This window comes from Gossypium arboreum, chromosome 12 (assembly GCF_025698485.1).
Source record: "Gossypium arboreum isolate Shixiya-1 chromosome 12, ASM2569848v2, whole genome shotgun sequence".
NCBI classification, from domain to species: Eukaryota; Viridiplantae; Streptophyta; class Magnoliopsida; order Malvales; family Malvaceae; genus Gossypium; species Gossypium arboreum.
Window position 1 is genome coordinate 91,277,246 of NC_069081.1, and position 21,861 is coordinate 91,299,106.

Below are 21,861 nucleotides of genomic sequence, written 5' to 3' on the forward strand. Positions count from 1 at the left end.
TTTCTCCATATCCTCAGGGGCCATCTTGATCTGATTATACCTCGAGAATCCATCCATGAAAGAAAACAATGAATGTTTTGCTGTGTTGTCCACCAACGTGTCAATATGTGGCAAGGGAAAATTATCTTTTGGGCTTGCTCGATTCAAATCACGGTAATCCACACACATTAGTACTTTGCCATCTTTCTTTGGTACCGGGACTATGTTAGCCACCCATTTTGGATATTTGGAGGCTTGTAGGAAGCCAGCATCAAATTGCTTCTTGACTTCCTCTTTTATTTTCAACAGCATTTCGGGTCTCATCCGTCTTAATTTTTGCTGGATGGGCTTGCATTATGGCTTTAATGGGAGCTTATGGACCACTAAATCTTCATCTAGCCCTGGCATGTCCTGGTATGACCATGCGAAAACATCTTTGTATTCGTGGAGTAAAGTGATCAAATTATGCCTGGTACTCTCTGAAATAGAAGTCCCAATCTTCACTTCTTGTTTCCTCTCTTCAGTGCCCAAATTTATTGTTTCCACAGATTCTTCGTGAGGCAAAATCTGTTTATCCTCTTGTTCCACCATTCTTAACAATTCAGGAGACGAGACGTAATCTTCAGCATTTTCTTTGGCTTCAAATTCTCCTAAGCAAACAGCCTTCTCAAAATCAATTTCAAGATTCGTGACGGGCTTATTCATGTCGTCAATATCTGAGCACCTGAAAGTTGAATGGAAAAGGAAGCTATAGAGGGGCATCCAAGTATTGGAAACAACAAACAAAATTTTATGTCATAGCAATGAGGCAAATGTAAGGATAGGCTATGAAATGAGAAAATGATTATGAAATTAGTGATAATGCGAAAAATCGTGACAAAATGCATCTTCATTGATATTCATTTAAATGATAAAGAGCGAATGCAAGCTCTTACAAAAGAATTCTATTATATCTAAGGACATAATATAAGGTTAATGTTTAGCATTACTCTGAAGACTTATAAACTACAAGAAGCTTCTCGGCAGTGCAATTGTTCATCATGAAACCAGGAGGGCAAAGGCGTATCCTCGAGACATCTTTACTTGCACCAGCCCCTTTGTCAATGACATTTATACTAACATTCTGAAAACCCCTTTCAATTAACCCCAGCATGTTTCGTGGATCATCTTGTCCAGGGTATATAATTCCCGCAGATGTAAATGTTTTTGACAAAGGAGGGTATTCTATGGGCTCCCATTCTGGTTCTTGGCCCAAAGTTCTTGCGATTCTTCTTTCCTGATCTTTCTTCCATTGTCTTCTTCTTTGACGCATGTCTGGCTGGAACCCCAAACCGTATCGGGCTTTGTGGTGCACTGGCTTTAAAGCCCTGACTATTCCTTGCAGATATCTCCCTAAACCTCTTCTCGCTCGAGCTCCCTTTCCTACGGTCAATTTGACACCCATTCTAGTATTTCTCGACAGTTTTGGCACTGGAATTCTGTTTCCCTCAACAACAAAAGTGGCATTGACGAATTCAAGGGATCGAAAGGAACATTCCAATGCGTCTTTGTTCACTTCCAAGTATGGTGCATCGGTAGAGACAGATGCGACAATGTCTTCTTCTCCCTCGACAGTGACCAAACAACCGTCTATGATAAATTTCACCTTTTGATGGAGGGATGATGGGACTGCTCCAGCAGAATGGATCCAGGGTCTTCCCAAAAGGCAGTTATAAGAGGGTGTAATGTCCATGACTTGGAACTCGACATCATAAATGTAAGGGCCCACTTCCAAAGGGATTTCGATCTTTCCCATGACTTCGCGCCTCGTCCCGTCGAATGCCCTTACCGTGGAATGACAGGGCCTTAAGTAGGAAAAATCCATCGGTATTCTGGAAAGCGTGGCCAATGGCATAACATTTAACGTTGACCCATTATCGATGAGCATGTTCGATATTATGTAGCCCTTGCGGTGAGTCGTGATATGCAGCTTTCACCGAGCCTCTACTATTTACGGTATCTCATCATCACTAAAAGAGATGAAATTTTCCGCATTCAGATTGTTTACCCACCTATCAAGCTTCTCAACGGATATGTTGTTAGCTACGTAAGCTTGATTTAACACTTTCAAAAAGCGTTCGATGTGGCTCAATTTAAGAGTAGAGATAAAAGCGAGATTCTTCTTTGGTTTGCTTAATTGTTCCACCACACTATACTCATTGCTTGATAAATTTCAAGAATTCCTGAGCTTCTTCCTCGTTCACAGGCTTTTTAGTTTCTTGCACGGGTGGAATTTCTTGCTCGACTTCGACTTCGTGCATCACTGCTTTCCCTTTTTGCTTCGAGTCACTACTTTTCTTTACCGGTTCAATTTCTTTAGAATAGCACCGTCCACTTCGGGTAAAATGACCTACCTATCCCACATCTTCAGTTATGGCTTTGGAATTTCCAACTTCCGGTGTGACAATATTAACATCGTATCTCCACGGTACTGTTTTATTGTTCTTATAAGAGAAAGGAGATGGTACTTCGATTATCATTTTTGGCTTCATCGGCTCTTTCTTCGCGTTATAATAAATTATTAAAGGTCGGTCGGCGCTATATGGGAAACCTGATGATTGATTGTCAGAAGCACATATTTATCCTCTATCGGCCTCCTCGCTTTTATAAAAGATCCCAATCTCCTTGTTATCCATCATACTTTGCAGTAATCCTCTGAACTCATCGCAGGACTGTATGTCGTGCCCTTCAATGCCATAGAACTCACAAAAACTGTGACCTTTTGCATCTTTTCCTTCGAATACTCCGTCAAGATGATAGAACAACTCTTTTTCAACTAGTACCTCCCAGATTTTCTGCAGAGGTGTTCTTATTTCAGAAACCCATATTCTACTTTGTCGTTTGTTTTCCTCTCCTACTGCGTTCACATTCCCTTCGGTGTGGTTTGGGAATGGATTCTCGGTTGTACTGCCAGTACCATCAAATCGCAAAATGCCCGCATCAATGAGTCCTTGAACTCTCCGTTTGAAGGCAAGACAGTTCTCCGTAGAATGCCCCTGATTCCCAGCATGGTATGCACAACTAGCGTTTGGATCGTACCATTTTGGGTATGGAGGTTTAAGGGGTGCCATGTAATGGGGGGATATTAACTGTTTCTCCAAAAGTTTTGGGTACAATTCCCCATACGACACAGGGATGGGAGTAAACTACAATCTCTCGGGATTAGGCCTTGCTGGCCTTGGTTCATTTCTGGGTTGGCTTTGAGCGGGTATCGTGTTTTGTGGGAATGAGGTGATGGGTCTTTGGTTGTTCGTGATGTAAACGGGATAGGAAGGAGGTGGTGCTTGGTAGTAAGGGTTTTGAGGGGGATAATAGAAATTTGGAGGTGGATAATTTCGAGGTCGGGATTGGTTCGGATATGGATTAGAGGCATAAAGGCTTCTCATTCCCACCATGTGGGCTTCTGGTTCTTTCTTCTTCATAGGTGCTGCCCTTTTTGAACCTTCTGAGCCTTCCATTCTACCGCTCTTGACGGCATTCTCTACGAGCTCACCAGATATTACAATATCCACAAACTCTTTCGTGGCACTTCCCACTAATTTGTCATAAAATGGCGCCTTTAAGGTTATCTCCGTTTTTGTTAGTGGGGGTTCCACTTGGGCCGAGACGTCTCTCCATCTCTGCATCTTACCGTCTGAAGGTTTCGATGGCTTTTCTCCATCATTTGCAAGGTCATCGATGCGGCACCATATCCGGCACATGCTTGTCTTGCTTTCAAAATCTGACGCCAAGTCCTTCCAAGATCGAATCTTTTCTCTACTGAGTTGGTTGTACCACCGAAGAGCTGACCCTGTTAGACTATCTTGAAAGCAATGTATAAGTAGCTTATCCTCGTTCACATAACCGGTCATTTTTCGACAGAACATGATGAGATATGCTTTTGGGCACCTTGTCCCATCATACTTTTCAAAATCAGGCGCCTTGAATTTCAGAGGCAAGATTAGATCAGTTACCAAATTGAGTTCTTTGGCACCTAGTGCGGAGAAAACTTCAGTGCCTTCTATTGCTTTGAGTCTTTCCTCTAGACTTCTATATTTTGCATCATGATTATCCAATTTTAACTTGGCTACCTCTGCTGGGTCGTCCAGATCTGGAACTAGTGGATCAGCAGGGCTTGCTCCTAGGTTCGACACGAATATTCCTTGCCCCAGATTAGTGGGTGGAGCAGGTGGCATAGGTCGTTGTTCCAAGACTGTGGGTTCCCCTTGAGTATACCCTCTTTGTGTTGTATATGCGGGTGGTGGAGTGCATCTCGGGGGATAGAGTGGATCCTGATCGTGGTGAATTCTTGACTGAGGTTCCATAACATCGGGGTTCTGCACGGGTCCTTTTCCTTTGACCAAAATTGTCATCATCTCCATTATTTTAGCAATCTGATCTCTTTGCTCGAGTGATTCCTCTCGAGATATCACCATTAGGTCTCTCGTTTCTTGTTGCGATTTGGCCAGTTGCTCTTGTAATTCCTTTTGAGCCCTTTCCATCCTTTCAATTCTCTCATTGAATTCAGCCTCCATTACTCTAGCTTGTCGGCACGTTTTATACGGATGACGTGGTTCCAGTCTTGTGGTATTACAACTGCGAATTATATATTTTATCTTCAACGACCGAGTATGGGATATGCAATGTATGAATGAATGCATGAATGAATGCATGAATGTCAAATGAATGTCATTCATGAATGAATATGCAAAAATTTGGTGTTAATTTCAAGATAGCCCCTATTTAGGCATTTCCTTAATCAAAGGAGTATTACACAATGTTTCAGTCACTCGTATAATTGACTCATCCATTAGAAACCCGTTTTTGGCAACCAATCTCTAATCAACACCTTCCTAACAAGATGCCTTCGATGCATGATGAAGAATAAAAATACAGACAAACGACCTTGGTTAGCGCAACACATATAAACAGAGAAAAAGCTGTGGAAAATCTAACAAATTAAGCTACTTGGTCCATGGACTCGATTCCTTGCTTAGAAAGCACAAATGTAAAAGAAATAGAAGGTAAGATGTGCTTTTCCAGTACTTATTTCGTGACTACTAAACGAGCGGAGGTTCGGCATGGCTCTAGTTGGGTGGCTCGTATGGTTCACTATATGCGGTTTTGGTTCTAGACAGTACTCGAATTGCTCGTACTATCATCTGCTAAGATTAGCACGAAGCCTCGGTCATAACCCATCACAGCTCACGAGTTCAATTTGAGGATTACATTTACTTATGCCTATGCGGAGGACAAGTTAACTCACAAAAGCATAAGTCATATGTAACCCAAAGTATTCACTAGCTTTGTCTTGAGGGACGAGTTAACTCACGAAGGCATAGCGTTTACTTTCACTTAAGCGGACAAAGCCGGGTAGAGAGCTTATGTTATGCAAAATGCAAGTGCACGTGTGTGGGAGAAACTTGCAATCCTTCCATTTATTTTAAAACTACAAAACTAAAACGAAAGATAAAACAAATTAGGAGATACGTATGTATGATTTTTTCAAAAACAAAACTTAAGGATCATGATTAAATATTAATTTGAACACGGAAATTTGAAAATTTTGACAACACGCGTTTAATTCAACTCGACTCTCAAAATGGAGGTCCCAATGAGTCGCCAATATAGCGACGTAAAAATTCGCTTTGATTAAGCTAATTAAGGCGATTATTTGAAAATTTAAACCGACTTTTGATTTTATTAGCAAAGGAGTCGCCACCGATCCTTTTTATAGGTGTGATCGGACACCTAATAAAATTATTTTAAAACAAAAAGAAGGCCAAATTTAGGTCTCGTGAAAGTCCAGAGAAAAATTGGGGTTCGAGTCGATTCTGTGAGGAAGGTATTAGCACCTCGCGACGCCCAAAATTGGTATCTCATAAACATGTGTTGACTTGATTTTCAAAATACGAGTTCAATATAATATTTAATCGTGATCCGATTAAAAATGAGAATTTTAGTTTTCGATTTTTTTTAGAAAGGGTGTCCTTTTTTAACACAAGCCGGCAATTTCACCCAACATAGCGATGAAATCGATGGCTTAATATTAAATCGGTACATTGCCTTATTTTTGAAATTAATTAAAACATGAGAAAAATATTCCTAAAGTGAGAAATTAAAATAGATAAAGGACGAAAAAAAATGATATCATTAATGAAAAATATTAACATGGAATACTAGAATATTAGAATAACAATAATAATGATATTTACAAAATAAAACAAATCATGTACTAATAATAAAATAGGAAAAATGATATATTTGGTAATAATAATATAAAATAATAATATGTACATAAAATACACATATATATATATATATATATATATATATATATATGCATATAATAAAAGTATGTAATAATAATAATATCTACAATAAAAGAAAATATTAGGAAACGTATATAAAAAATATATACATAAAAATTTACAATAATAATATAAAATAATGATATGTACAAATATATATATATATATATATACATATGTACATAAAATATACACTAATATAATAATAGTTATAATAATACTAGCAATAGTAATCATTTATAATAATAATATATACACAATATGGTATTTAAAATATATATATATATATATATGTATATATAATAGTATTTAAGAATATATACATAAGAAATATATAACTAATGGCATTAAAAATATATACATAATATATATAAAATACCTAAAAAAGAAGGGGAAAGAAGAGAGAAGGGAGGGGGAAAGGAAATCCGCCAAGGGGGGGGTCACGGTCGATCGTCGGTCATGCCTGTCATCACCACCACCACCATACATGGTAGGAAAAGGTAAAAATTTTCTTAACAATATATGTATATATAAAGAAAGAAAAAAAACAACACAAAAAAAGAAAGAAAAAAGATTCGAAAGAAGAGGAAAAAAAGAAAATATGCAACCTTTTTATTGATGTTTCTTTTGTGTTCAAAATTTGAAGGGATTTTTGTGTTTATCTCCTTTTTCAATCTTTGTAAAATCCCCCCCTTACATGATTTTTGAATGCCTTTTTATAGCCATCTTTTACATGATTTTCTATTATTTCTTTTTCTATTTTGTAGGTGGTGGTGGTAGACAATGAATATAAAAAATGGGAGGAAAAATGGGGCAAGTGGGAAAGTGGCTAGGTGGCTAGGGTTTCTTGGTTTTTTTTTTTTGGGGTTAGGTTTTTCTTTTTTTTTTTTTGGGTTAGGTTTTTTTTGGGGGGAGGGCTTAATGGGCTTTTGAATTGGGTTTAATATTTGGGTTTTGTAATGGGTTTGGGTAGATGTAAATGGGTCATGGGTTAAGGGTTTTAGTGGGTTTAGAGGTTTGGTTGGGTTTTGATATAATCGGGCCCGGGCAATTTGGGCTTCTACACTATCGTCTACTAAGACTAGTACGAAGTCTCGGTCATGGCCTATCATAGGCTTACAAGATCAATTCGAGGGATTACATTTACTTATGCCTATGCGGAGGACAAGTTAACTCACGAAAGCATAAGTCATATGTAACCCGAAAGTATTCACTAGCTTTGTCTTGGAGGGACGAGTTAACTCACGAAGGCGTGGCGTTTACTTTCACTTAAACAGACGAGGCCGGGTAGAGAGCTCATGTTATGCAAAGATGCTCGTGCACGGTGTGTGGGAGAAACTCACAAACCTTTATGTTTTATTTAAAAACTAAACCAAAACTAAAATCACAAAAATTTAAAGCTGAAAAACAACTGGATAAAACTAGTTAGAATATATACAACACGATGCAAATGCATGATTTTTTTGAAAACAAAAAATTTGAGGATCACGACTAAATGTTAATTTGAACAAGGAACTTTGAAAATTTTGACAACGCGAGTTTAATTCGACTCGACTCTCAAAAAGGGTCCCCAGTGGAGTCGCCAACTGTAGCCACGTAAAAATTTAGCTTTCGATCGCTAATTGAGGCGATTATTTGAAAATTTAAAAAATCGACTTTCGATTCGCCACCGATCTTTTTTCTAGGTGTGACCGGACACCTAATAAATCATCCTTTTTTAGAAAAGAAAACTTATTCTTGCACAAAAATGAAGGCCGAATTTAGGTCTCGTCAAAAGCCGAGTAACGTTGGGTTCGGAGTCGATTCTGCGAGGAAGGTATTAGCACCCTCGCGGCCCCAAAATTGGTATCTTATTAAACACGTGGTGTCTTGATTTTCAAAAATACGAATTCAATTTGACATTTAAGTGTGATCCGATTGAAGGAAATGAGAAGTTGTAAGTTTTGGGTTTTTTAGAAGGATATCCCGCTTTTAACACGAGCCGACTAACTTCACCCAACATAGCGATGAAATCAATGACTTAATGTTAAAATCGGTACATTGCCTTATTCTTAAAATTAAAATGTAAAAAGTTTCTAAAATAATAGTAAAAAAATCTAAGAATATTATTGTAAAAAATGCGAATAGTGATGTGAATAATATAAAATATTAAAATATCAAAATATTAGAATAATAATAATTAATATTGACAAATAAAAAATAAAATAGAAATAAAAAGTGTACATAATATATATATTAGAAATAACAATGATGTTTAAAAATAATACTATTAATAATACTACATAAATATGTACATATATAAAAAATAAATACGTGATAATATTAAAAATATGTACATAATATAGTGTAAAAAATACATACATAATATAATTAAAATATATACATAAGATAACATGTAAAATATATATATATATATATATATATAAATAATATAGTATTAAAGATATATACATAAAATAGTATAATATATATATATATACGTAATATAGAATTTAGAATATACCTAATATATTAAAAGAATATATATAATATAATATTAAGAAATATAATAATAACAAAAAAAAGAGAGAGGGAGAGAGTGGGTGATTTTCGGCCACCGTCCGGTCACCGGATCGCCATTGTCATTGGCCGTCGGCAATCACCGTACACGCAATGGGACCTCAAAAAAACTTTTCGGTAAAAATAGATAAGCTTCCTCCTTTTATTTTTACTTTTGGATAAAAGAAACAAAATAAGATTGAAAGAAAAAATGATAAGCAAACAAAGAACTTAAAACGAGAATAGACGAAGAAACCTCTTTTGCTTTGATCTTTGATTAATCTCCAAAAAAACTATTCTCTCCAAAAACTAGCCTTTACAATAACTCTTCTCCTTGATTACTCTCAAAAAACCTCTCAAAAATCCTTTACAATAACTTTCTCCCCTAAAACTTCTTCCTCCTCTAAATACAAAATATGAAAAGGCTTATATAGCCATTTACAAAATATTTTTTATTGTTTATGTCTTCATTTGTAGGTACAAGTGGTGGTGGAGCAAGTGTGGCTAGTGGAGTAGGTAGTGGAGCAAGTGTGGCTAGTGGAGTTGGTGGTGGCAAAGGCTAGGATTTAGTTGAGAAAAGTTTAGGTTGTGGGCTAGGGTTTTTTATTTTGATTTGGGCTTAGGGTTTAGGCCATTGGGGTTTTGATGTAAATTGGGCTTTGGGTAGTAGTAGGATTTTGGGTTTTGAGTTTAATTTTGGTGGGTTAAGTAAGGCTAAATTGGGTTTTGATGTAAATGAGTTAAAATTGGCCTACAACACTAACTATAAAAATTAATTACATATAAATTATAACTACATATTAAAGGGTATCTCAACACCCACGGATGTTATTATTATATGTCAATTATAATTAAAATATCCAAGAATCATCATTGAATATAAAGTATAAATAACTTAATATTCATGGATGTCGAGATTATTTAATTATGCACCGAACACTGAACGGGGTATGAGATATCCCTCTAAAAAGTGTTTTGAGAAATAAATTTGGGAAAATAACATAAGATAGGAAATAATTAAAATTTTTAGTGCATTGAAGTATAAAAAAGAAAGAAAAAAACTCAAAGTAAACACATATTTTGACAATATTCGGTTGTTTATCGATTTTAAGTTTAGATTCAATAGTAATTTTCAATCCGGTCTTTTTTATTATACTTTAGTGAATAGTATAAATAAAATATTTTATTTAAACTTAATTATAAAATTATATGTTATTTAAGAATTGTTGAGTTTAATCGAGCTATTGATATGTAAAATGAGTCTTATGAAATTTAGAGTTGTTGAGTAATTTTATCTCGTGTCTTATTAGTGGGAATATTCGGGTATTTATACATACTATTATTGTTCACAGCATGAACCTATTCCTAGGACTGACATTTTGAGCGGACTTCAGGTATATTAGACACGTGTTTCACTCTGGGTTGCCTACCAAACCATGTAGTCTCTATTCTGAGAGTTCATTGAATATATGAGAACTGAGACAGCAGCCTTCTATTGGTTCATACGAGCTCTCCTTGTGAGCTAGGTCCACGAGCTCCCCTCACTATCTTATCACGGTTTACCTTACACTCAATCGTCTGGTGGGACTTATACGGGTCGTGGGTAGGCGACCTAGATCTTACCTAAAATTCGGACAGATGATCACTTATGTATAACAGAAGTGGAATCAAGTCAAGTTTCTAAATAAAATTTAAAGCTTTTTTAAGATTATTTTATTTATATGTTCACGAAAATCAAATTCAAAACTTTATTATTTTTTACCAACAATCATTGCAAAGTTAATTAGTATTTTTTAAAGAAAAAAAAACAAAATCACCATCAAATATAGTGTATTTTATCTTCTTGTTATTGTAAAATTATTATAAAAGGTAGCCATTATAGACTAAGAGATGTTAATTTATACTAGTAGAACACATAGAAGGTACGCATAGGCAAGATAAATAATATAATGGTTAGATTCAGATTGAATCGACGGTTGAATCGTGAATGATATTATAAAATTAATAGAGAATTAAATTAGTGTAAAATCAATTCAATAATTAAAAATTAATTAAACCAAGTGAAAGACTAAGTAATAAAATAATTTGAGATAACTTTTAAGTTCAATTAAAAATAATTAGTTCATTAAGTTTTAATTTAATTGACATCGATATTATTGTTAATGCGAAAATACATAAATTCAAGTGTATTAAAACGTATTATTCTTCTATTTAATAATTGAAAAGGATAATCAATTAAAAGATTAAAATTTGATAATTCAACTAATTCTATTGGGACAAAAGTTATGATTTTGAGACAGGCAATTTAAAGACTTTAAATGCAATGGTGCTGGCGTATAGTATGTTCGTTTTCAGTGTCAATTTATTGCATAATTAAACTCATATCCCTATTTGTGGTTGGTGGTTCAGTTGACAACCTGTTATATCCTTGTTCCCAAACATGACATAATTTTGCCTCTCAATCTTAATTTCAATCCCTCTCAACATCAATCAAGAAGTGTTGAGGGGTCTTTTGATTTAGTCCAAATGTAGCATAGTTGTGCATAAGAGTCTTATATGTTGTAAGGTAGGCAGGCTGAAATTAAAAAAAACTATTTTAAGGGAGTTAAAGATAAACCATAAATTTTAAAGAGATAAAATATAATTTTACCATTATATTATATTAATATGTATTTTTATAAAAAATTTAAGAAGTTAAATTGTAAATCTACCATTTGGCGGGAGAAGGGCAAAGCTACTACCTACCTCTTTGTGTTTGCCCTTATTGTAAGGTATGAACTCAAATCCTACTAAAGATGTAATGTTTACATTTTGTTGGTAAGTAGTTGTGTACTACCAGATCTAACCATGAATCAGGTCACCTGTCTAGGCTTGAAAGCCTGTCCGGAAAGTGGAAATGTTTAGATAAAAATATAGACTCAAAAAATGGACTTGGACTCAGACTCGAATCAGTTCTTTTGTTGCCATTTCGTTATTATATTGTTACTATTTTATTGTTATTGTTTGGATATTGTATAACTCTTGTTTTATTATTAATTTTGTTACTATTTTAGAGACATTTGCTTGTTAAGTTGCAACTATCTTAGTGTTATTTAAGTATAAAGACTTTTTTATTATATTTTCAATTTGTTGAGAAACATTTACTTTGATATTTTTAGTGTATTTGATGTATTATATTTTTTAAATTTATTTTTTATAAAAAATCTAAAAAATAAATAGAGGTGAATTGGGTCGAGCTTATGTTTATTGTTTAGCATTTTTAATCTGAGTTGAGCTAGATCCAAACCTAAAAAATGGGTTTAAAATTTTACATTGACCTAGCCCATGATCAAGTCTCTGTACTATTTACGGTACCTCTCAACAAAGCACTCTTACTCTATTGATTATATTGCCTCTTCAAACAGTTTCAAACACTTGGGGTGGGTTTGAATGGGCGTTGGGATGCCGTGCATTTAGCTTACTTTTTATTCATAGTATAATATCGCTATAGTATCTAATCTCATCACCACTATTATTTTTACACTAACCACATGTAAATGCACTATCCGTCCAAATCTACTATTAAACTTTCCACATAATCACGAAAGGTGCCGAAATTTGTGTCTCAAAGAAAACTTGGTTGCTTAAGTTAGCAAAGGTAGAAGTTGAGATAGGAGAGTAAGGTAGGTTAAGGCAATAAAGAGGCAAACAGTCGAGATAAGATGAGAGTCATATATTGATATTTATACTTCGGCTCGTTCCTTAAACATTCCCCAACCTCAGCATGTGAATAATAAATTTTAAAGTTAAAAAATATTAATATTTCAACAAAATAATTATAAAATTACAATTATATTCGTCGCACAAGCTAGGTTTATAATATTACTTTTTCAAATGCATATTTAATAATAAATAACATAAATGGATTTTCCTCAAGATATTTATTTGGCTTTATTAGGCTGCTGTTGATTATAAGCAATATTCTTGGTTTAATTCATAGCATGTAAGATTTTTGGAATCTATATTATTCTAAAATATGTTCTTGGTACAATTATTTTATCCCCACCTGCCATATAATATAATTTTACTTATAATGATAAATATTTTATATCAACTTGTGTTGTATCGAAACCTAAGAAAACTAAAAACCTAATAAACCAACCGTAGATACTTGTTTTTTTTCTCCTAGCTGTCAGAATCAATAATAATTCCGAAAAATATTGTTCCTTGAATGAGTGCTCTCGAGAGCACTTTTATTTAGGAACAACTCTATATTGCGAACGACTCTTTAGAAATAAACTTAGAAGGTTGGTAGGACTCTTGGGTTATTCCACTTTTGGGATGTTTTAGAGAGTATGACTTGGAGGCTCAGATATAGAAATTATTAAGAGTTTCTTCTTAACCTTTCTTTGGAAATACAGGTGCTTCCTTCTTATTTCTTTAATGAACAAATGTTACATCGTCACTTAAAAGGCTTTCATTGCTAAAATACTTCAAGTGTGTGCAATTTTCATTAACCGTCATTATACCCATCTTCTATATAAGTTGTTTTCCATTTTCACACATTTAAGTAACTGCCTTTAATCTCGCTACCCACCATTTTAGCATGTTCATGCCCACCTTTTCTTCATAATTTCCCTTTTCAAGGCTTATAAATAGATGTTTGAGTATCTCATTTGAGACTTTTTTTTATCTACTGGCAAACTTAGCTATCTAAATATTCTCTCTGCAACTTTCTTTTGACAGCCACTACAACCACCACAGTTCTTATTCTTTTCAGCCCCTTTTTACTTCCATCACCATCACTTGCCACCGTACTTGTTTCCCAGAGTCTGCTTCGATCTTTCTCTCCACCATTTCTCCACAACATCTCGTTTTGCTAGATTATAGTGTCTCTTTACCTTACCAAAAGAACCCTCAACACCAACAAAAAATGATACTGAGTAATAAAATAATAAAATCACACGGAAAACATGGGGCTACATATCGATCATTTTTTTTTTGGCAACATTCGAACTATTCTGTTGTCAAAGACAAAATAGAGCAGCAACCAAAATTGAAAAATATAGCAGACAAGATAAGGACACAGTCCCAATAACAACAAAACAACTTAACAAAACAGGATAACACCACCAAGCTTTAAACATTTGCAACCGATAAAACACCATCCAACGCTAATGAGAAAGCCATATCATTGCCATTCCTATCCGCAAAAGAGAAGACTGCAAAACCAGCCTTAAGCTTAGCAGTTTCAATATCTAAAAAATTTCATGAAGCTACCAAGGTCTTAAACCTTGTTAATACACCAAGAAAACACCACCAATGAACCTAATTCAATAAATAAAGAATCGTTATTCTTCCAATTCAAAGCTAAAAAGACTTCTAAGGCAATCTTCCCTACACCAATCTCAGCTTCCTCAGCAACATTTGTATCAACAGTACCAGAAAATATCCCTCTTATTACCCCCTCTATATTCCTCAAAACTCCTTAAAAACTTGTCCTCAATTTCCTCTATAGATCTAACTTTTCTATTGTCTCCTAGTCCAAGAATGACTCCATTATTCACCTAGCATCATATTTCACTCCAACTATTTTACTATAACTTTATATCCAACTTAAATTCATCTCTCTTACTTAGAAATCCCCTACCAATTGTACTTCCCTCCTCTAGTAAAATGCACTACTGATTACCCACAATTACTTCTACCAACCCATTTTCTATAAATCCCATGCCTTTAATCTTTTAAACAATCACATAAAAACACCTCAAGCAATCCCCAATGGACGCAACTTACCATCTTTAACACCTAAAAAACTTTAAAAGTTTGATTAGGGCAAAAGCATTAATCAGAGTCACCTCTATCTCTTCGAGTACCCATTTTCCTGCATCAACAATAGTCCTCCTCCCACACAATTAGAGGTGTGCATGGGCCGGGCCCATAAAAAATTTCAGCCCGTTTTCAAGGCCCAGGCCCAGCCCGGCCCGAAATATGGGCCTGAAAATTTGTCCAAGCCTACCGAGAAAAAATGGTAGGCTGAGTAAATTACCCCATCATATTAAATTTTTTTGCTTTTTTATTAAATAAAAACTTTAAAATATAATAAATCAAATACATTTAAAACATAAAACAAATATTAAAACAAAAATAAATAAATAATGGGATTAAAATAATTATTAAAATAATACATAAATTAAAAATATAATAAAAAGTAATTATATTAAAATTGAAAAATTGAAACAAATTAAAACTAAATTAAGAATTAAATTATATTAATAACAAAAGTTTTACAATATCAAAATAACATCAAAACAACAAAAAAGTAAAGTAAAAGTACTAAAGTTATTTAAAATTAAAATAAAAAATTTTAAAATAATCTAATATTAAAATCGGGCAGGGCCGGCCAAAAAATCTTACAGAGGCTCGGCCCGCTTTCTAAACAGCCTCGTTTTTATCCAAGCCCGTTTTTAGCCTATATTTTTCCCAAACCCTCCCATTTTTCAAAGGGCCTTGGTAGTCCAGCCGCCGCCCATGCACACCTCTATACACAATTCAACATTTGCCAAGAAACGACCCTAATCCCAATCGTCAATAAAACCCCTGACCTTTCTACAGCAACAAACCCCTGACCTTTCTACAGCAACAACATATATGAAATCGAAACAATCATCACCCTATATTTTTCTAACTAACTCTACTGACACCGACTTGAATAAACAAAACATCGGCCCTATTCATCCTCACCACTCAAATAACAGTCTCCAAAATTGGACCCGAAACCAACCCTCTAATGTTCCACGTGAAAATTCAAAAACTCATTATCAATATAGAATAATTAAAAGATAAAACCACAAAAACAACCACATACCAATGTCCCGAACACTAACAACCCCTAGTCTTTGAGTGCTCCCTATTGCTTTCCTTCGATCCTCATAATTTCTTCAATAATCATCTCCTTGTCTCCATGCACACTAAAACCTAGCCTTTTCTCTACCTCCCACGTCTTCTTCACTTCTCTTAGAATAACTTTTCTTCTATTACTGATATCGGAATCCGAAAGTGACCAATTTACAATACTGTCATCAATTCTCAAAATCCCCTTCCCTTTTTGTTTTCTTAACCCCCTGTCCCTCTTTTTCTTCTCCTTCGATGTGAGTGTTGTATCTTGAATCTCGCGCATTGATCTAATTTTCTTATTTAGAGCTTTCTTCTTTCTTTTATTCTGCCTAACTTGGAAAAATTCCTCTTCAATCTCTGATATAGAAATATGATCCCTATGGCTCTCAGAATCTGAAATTAGAGGCTGATTTTGTTTTGACTTTGGGCCTGCTTCCAAGTCTGCACTCATCAATTCATTTTCATTATACATGTCTACATTGGCCCCTAAACATTGATTCTCTGCCCCTTTATTCTGTTCCAAACCCATTCCAAAAGCATCCTCACATTGGGTCTCCAATCCATCAATCTGCTTCATACCCAATTCCAGGCCCATATTGTTTAAAACAGAATTAACGTGGACAGGTAACGTAGCATTTGACTCCCCTTCAATATGAACACTCAACACATTGCAAAGTGAATTAGGTTCCTCAATAATTCTCTCATCCGACATACCCTGCATCCTACTACCCAATCCTTCATGCATATAGCATTAACTCCTTCAAATCCATCTCTTTGACTTCCCTCCAGTGACACTTCCGATTCCAATTTGTTTACCGATACTTTTTTCAATAATGCTTCATCTTCTCTCACCCATAGATCTCCATCATTTTTATGATTTTCATTAGATTTTTCCACCAAACCTCTTTCAGTTATGCGAATTTGGAATTTTTCACTTCCCACCTCCATTGTTATTACCTCATCAAGTTTATTAGCTTGCTTAGTGATTACCAAAATATCCATCTTCTCGTAGTTGTTTGTCATTCTAAAATTATCGCCCATGGCAATAATCTCTCCCCATAAATCAACCACTCTCTTAGCCGATTGGTAGTTCCAACAACGAAGAGGAATTCTTGAAATTTTTATCCAAACTGCTCTCTCCGAAGCTTGAAATTTTTCCGACCATGGCTCAACATTGATGAAAAACTCTTTAAGATATGCCCAATCTTTTTGTCTTAATATCTCCATCAGCTCTTCATCCGGAACCTTTATCAGAAAAAATCTACCCTGAATTCTTTTAACTTTTAATTCTCCAAGGCTCAAGCAGGTAATTCTTTCAATCAATCTATTGAGATTGCAAAAAGTCGCTGTTTCCCCTATCAAACAACACTGAAGCTTCCATAATTGTTCGTTTTTAATGTGACCAACAACAACTTTTGAGTTGTTCAACTCTTTGCCTTCCAATGTACCCCAATCCTCCTTCTGGTACCCTGTCTCCCTCGATTGACTCGCTTGTCTATGGCGAGAGGCTTCATTAGCATGTATTTTTTTCCATACTTTGCTGTTGCTATTGAACCTAGCCATTTTCACCCATATCTTTTTTCCTAACATCACAAAACCATCGAGCCTAGCAATTGCCCTCTGAGCATCCTCCAACTTAGCAAATCTTACAAACCCAAACCTTTTTCCTTCCTTGCTTCTTTTAACTGGAATGAAAGCATCCAAAACGTTCCCATGGAAGTTGAATAACGCCCTTAATCCTTTCCAATGTATGCTGTCTGGAATATTGTCAACGTATACAGTTCTCACATTATTCCTCGCTCTCCAATCACCCATGTCTCAGGAATGATTTAACCAATTGATTCTATTAACATATCGATCATTGTTCGAGTGATAAGAAAATCAATGTCTCTTTTAAGTATTCGATTTAGTTTCGTGGATGAAGAAAAAGACATTAAGAGAGATTAATTCTCGTTTAGAACAATATTATTTGAATCGAACCTAAACAACCGGTTGGATTCGAAATATCGTTCCAAACATAGGGGTTGAAAAATTGATAGGAAATAAAAAATTGGTAAAAAAATGACTCTTGAATCGATTTTTCTTCTTCTTTTTTTCATTATGAATTTTAACTAATTTTTTAAGTTGTGTCAAATAGAATATCAAACTGCTTAAACTAGAACTAGTGATTTGATCGATTAGACTCAAGAGAGGTGAGAGAAAGGCAATAGTGCCCAAAAAACTAAAAAAAGAAAAAAAAAAAGAGAAATTGCTAATATAATTCTTTTAGTTATTAGGAAATTACAACGTAGTATAATAATAAATTTACATTTTTACTCCTAAATTTTTTTATTGATTTTTTGCCTCAAATAATTCACTAACTTTGCCTCGGTTAAACTATTGATTCGATTGTTAAAACATTAATTTATAGATTTAATTCGACTTGATTCTAAATTTAATCGAAACTCAATTTAATTATTAAATATCAACAAATCTAGAGAGAGAATAAAAAAAGGAAATGATGTTTGGATTTTTTAAAAAAAAAATAAATGTTTCTTTTTCTTGCACTGTTTAAGAAATAGGAAGCAGAATGTGGTGCATTGGAGAAGGGAAGACAAGTCAGATAATGACACGTAGGTACAAAAAAGACCACACCACGTGGCTAAACTTTATGAGGTTCCAGTTTCTTACGTGTACTTTGGACCACAACACCAACTAACAAACAGGCTGCTATGTGCTGTGAGTATGCTTATCATTTAAATATTAGTGGTCACGTAATTATTAGTAAATTTTTTTAAAAAAATTTAATAATGAAAAGTTAAAAAATGTCATTTAATTATTCAATTTTTTCTATCACCACTTGGCTAGTGGTGACAATTTTTAAAATTAGAATAATAACAATTTAACATTATGTTTGGTTGGGTGTAATAGGAATAGATCACAGCCTAATTCAATGAGCCCACCACCAAACCAATGTTTGGTTGGCTGTAATGCCTATTACAGACTCATTCAATCCCTCCTCTATTCCTCTAAACACGCTGAATAGCATTCAGCACCCTGCCCACAGAATAGCCATTCCTCACATCTCAGTTTCAACTTTACCCTTCTCCCTTCCTCACGTTTGAAACCTCTTTTTTTTTTTGTTCCTTTTCCCATTTCCTTCCAACCTCTTCACTAACTTTACCATTCTCACGTCTGAAGCTCCATCGACGCCTTCTCCCTCTCAGGTTAGGACCATATTCTATTTTTTTTAATTATTATTTTGATCATCTTCCAACAGATTAGCTTCAGATGGGTGAGGTAGTCTCTACAATTCCAAGTAGGTTTGCTTTTGCCGGCTACTCTCTCAATTCTTTTTTATCATTCTTTTTTTGGGTCTTCATTATTTTTTTCTAAATGACTGACAGCTTCGATGCGCCATTTTTTTGAACTCTTTTTTTGCAGTGATTGGGTTTAATGTCGAGACTGTACAATACAACAATATCAAGTTTCAAGTATGGGATTTAGATAAGTTAATGTTAACAAATCTGAAATAGCGGCTAATGTAGTTTATACAAATGGAGTTCAATTTAATTTATCGAATCACTAGAATTTGCCTTAATCCTTTTACTTAAAATTGAATCATTGAATTTCATTTTTGATCCTATATTTATCTGGTTGGCCTGCTTGCTTTGGCATTTGCCACAAGGCCTTTGGGAATTTTAGTTCTGCTTTGAATTGTATAAGATTATATCAACAAAAACTTTTGTGGCTTGAATTCTGAGAGAAATTGTTTCAATTGTTGAGTTTAAACATGTAGCTCCATTTTTCTTATCGCAGTGAGATATTATAAAGTTGTAACATTCATTTAACTCTTTGTTCTAGTTTAAATCAAATGTAGTTTTGTTTTTTGCAGGTGGTCAGACAAGCATTAGGTACTTGTTTTTAAGCTATGTGTTCTCAAGGAAACATCCCAATACTTTTGTATACAGATGAGATTTTCAATTGATTTGTTAAAGTAGCTTTAACTGTTGTGGTGTGTCTTCTAACTAATAGAGATGCAACCTCTAATTTACTTTGCTTTCTCTATTTATTTAATTCTGATATGGGGATATCTTGTGGGTTTTTCTGGCTGCTCTTTAGCTGGACAATAAGGTGAGATAAAAGAAGATTCATCATTTTTCATTTATTTACACAGTAAGGAGTTTTGTTTTTCGGAATTTTTCATCTCCAATTTGCTTTCTTTGTGATGATTTTAGTCTGCATCTTTTATAAGCCATATTGGAGATGCTATTTCCCAAATACACAGGCAATAATTTATGTTGTTGATTCAAGTGACACTGATAGAATTGGAATAGCTAAGGAAGAATTTCATGCCATTTTAGAGGTATTCTTATGTCTAAACTGGCTAGTCGTGTTTGCATACAGAGACTGAGCAGGGGGTGACACAAGCAATTATTCACTTTGCTATTAACTTTAGGAGGGAACCATGGCCTAAGGTTTCGGACAATGCAAAGGACCTTGTAAAGAAATGCTTAATCCTGGTCCAAAGCAGCATCTTACAGTACAGGAAGTGCTTGGTAACCTTCTGTAAATGTTTCATGCTTTATTTTTGTTGATATATATTTTCTATGCATGAAAAATCATCCCAACTATTGTATGCAAAACATCCATGGCTACAAAATGCCAAGAAAGCATCCAACGTTCTGTTGGGTGAGACTGTGAAAGCTAGGCTCAAACAATTTTCTATAATGAACAAGCTGAATAAAAGAGCTCTAAGGGTAATAATCCACTTTGCACCACCTTTGACTAGTTTTTATTGATTGTATGTTGCATTTTTAAATGTTTTCCAGGGCCCTGGTGCTGGAACTAGCTCTGACTTACCTCCTGCAGGTGCAATTGTTGATAGTCAGTTAGGCATGTTCTATTTTTCTTGCTCCTGATTTTGTCTGGTCATTTATTGCAATAGTTTATTTTTTTACTTGATTATTATTTTCAGTCACATAGTATTTTTAGATAATGCCCCATGGTTTATCTGGAGTAACATGATGATATGGTAAATTTTCCACAGGTGAAGAGACGAGACCTTCTGGTTGATCTTCAGCAGATCCTACACGCAGGAGGCATTCTGGCCTAATTGCAAATTATAGAAGTTTAGCTAAGCAAAAAGGTCCAGTAGCTAATGATCTTTCTGCTGCTAAAGATCCTATGGTGATAATTAGTATTATTTTGTATTTTGTATTTGGGCTATGACTATTTGACCAAAACTGTCATGGCCTCCATGTTGTTGCTGAATTTCAATTTTAGTTATTTTGGTTGGGATTTATCAGTAATAAATTATGTGAATATATCTTATGGAATTCATAATATTTTTTCACTATTAAATACAAAGATAAACACACTCTATGCAATTCACGTTCTCTTACAATCTAGACAATTTACATTCTCTTACTCTTGCCACAATATGAATGCTAATCAAATGACACATAGTTAAGGGAGGATAGGAAAAATAATTGAAATACAAACGACACAAAAAACGGATAAAAACATAATAATAGTTATGATTTTTTAATTTATATAATAATAATTACATTAAGAATTTTATTAAATTATATATTATTTTATTAAGTTATATTTAATAATAATTATGTTAAAATATGGTTAAATTATTTATTATTTTTATTAAATTATTTTTAATAGTAATTTTATTAAAATTTAATAACAATAATCATCAACCTAAAAAAGTTTTTGCTAAGGGTATTCTGGTCATTTTAATTTTTTTCCTTATGCTATTACAATATTATTCCATTCAACCAAACATAAGAATACTATTACAGTTCTATTCCATTTCATTCAACCAAACAGTTGAATTACTGATTACAACTCTATTCCATTACAGCTCTATTCCATTACAACTCTATTCAATTACAGCCTTATTCCATTACAGTGAACCAAACGTCATCAGTAAATCTTTAACATTTATAAATTATGTCAAATTAGTCTTAATTTTTTTAAAACTCTCAATAATTGTCATATTAAAGTTGATATTATGTCAATTTTAAAAGTTGTTATCGTTAGTCAAACGAAAACCTAAAAAGAAATTTATTAATAGTTGGATGATAGTTTTATTACTTTTCATAGTTAGGCAACTACTAGTACAATTTAGTTTTGTAAATTATTT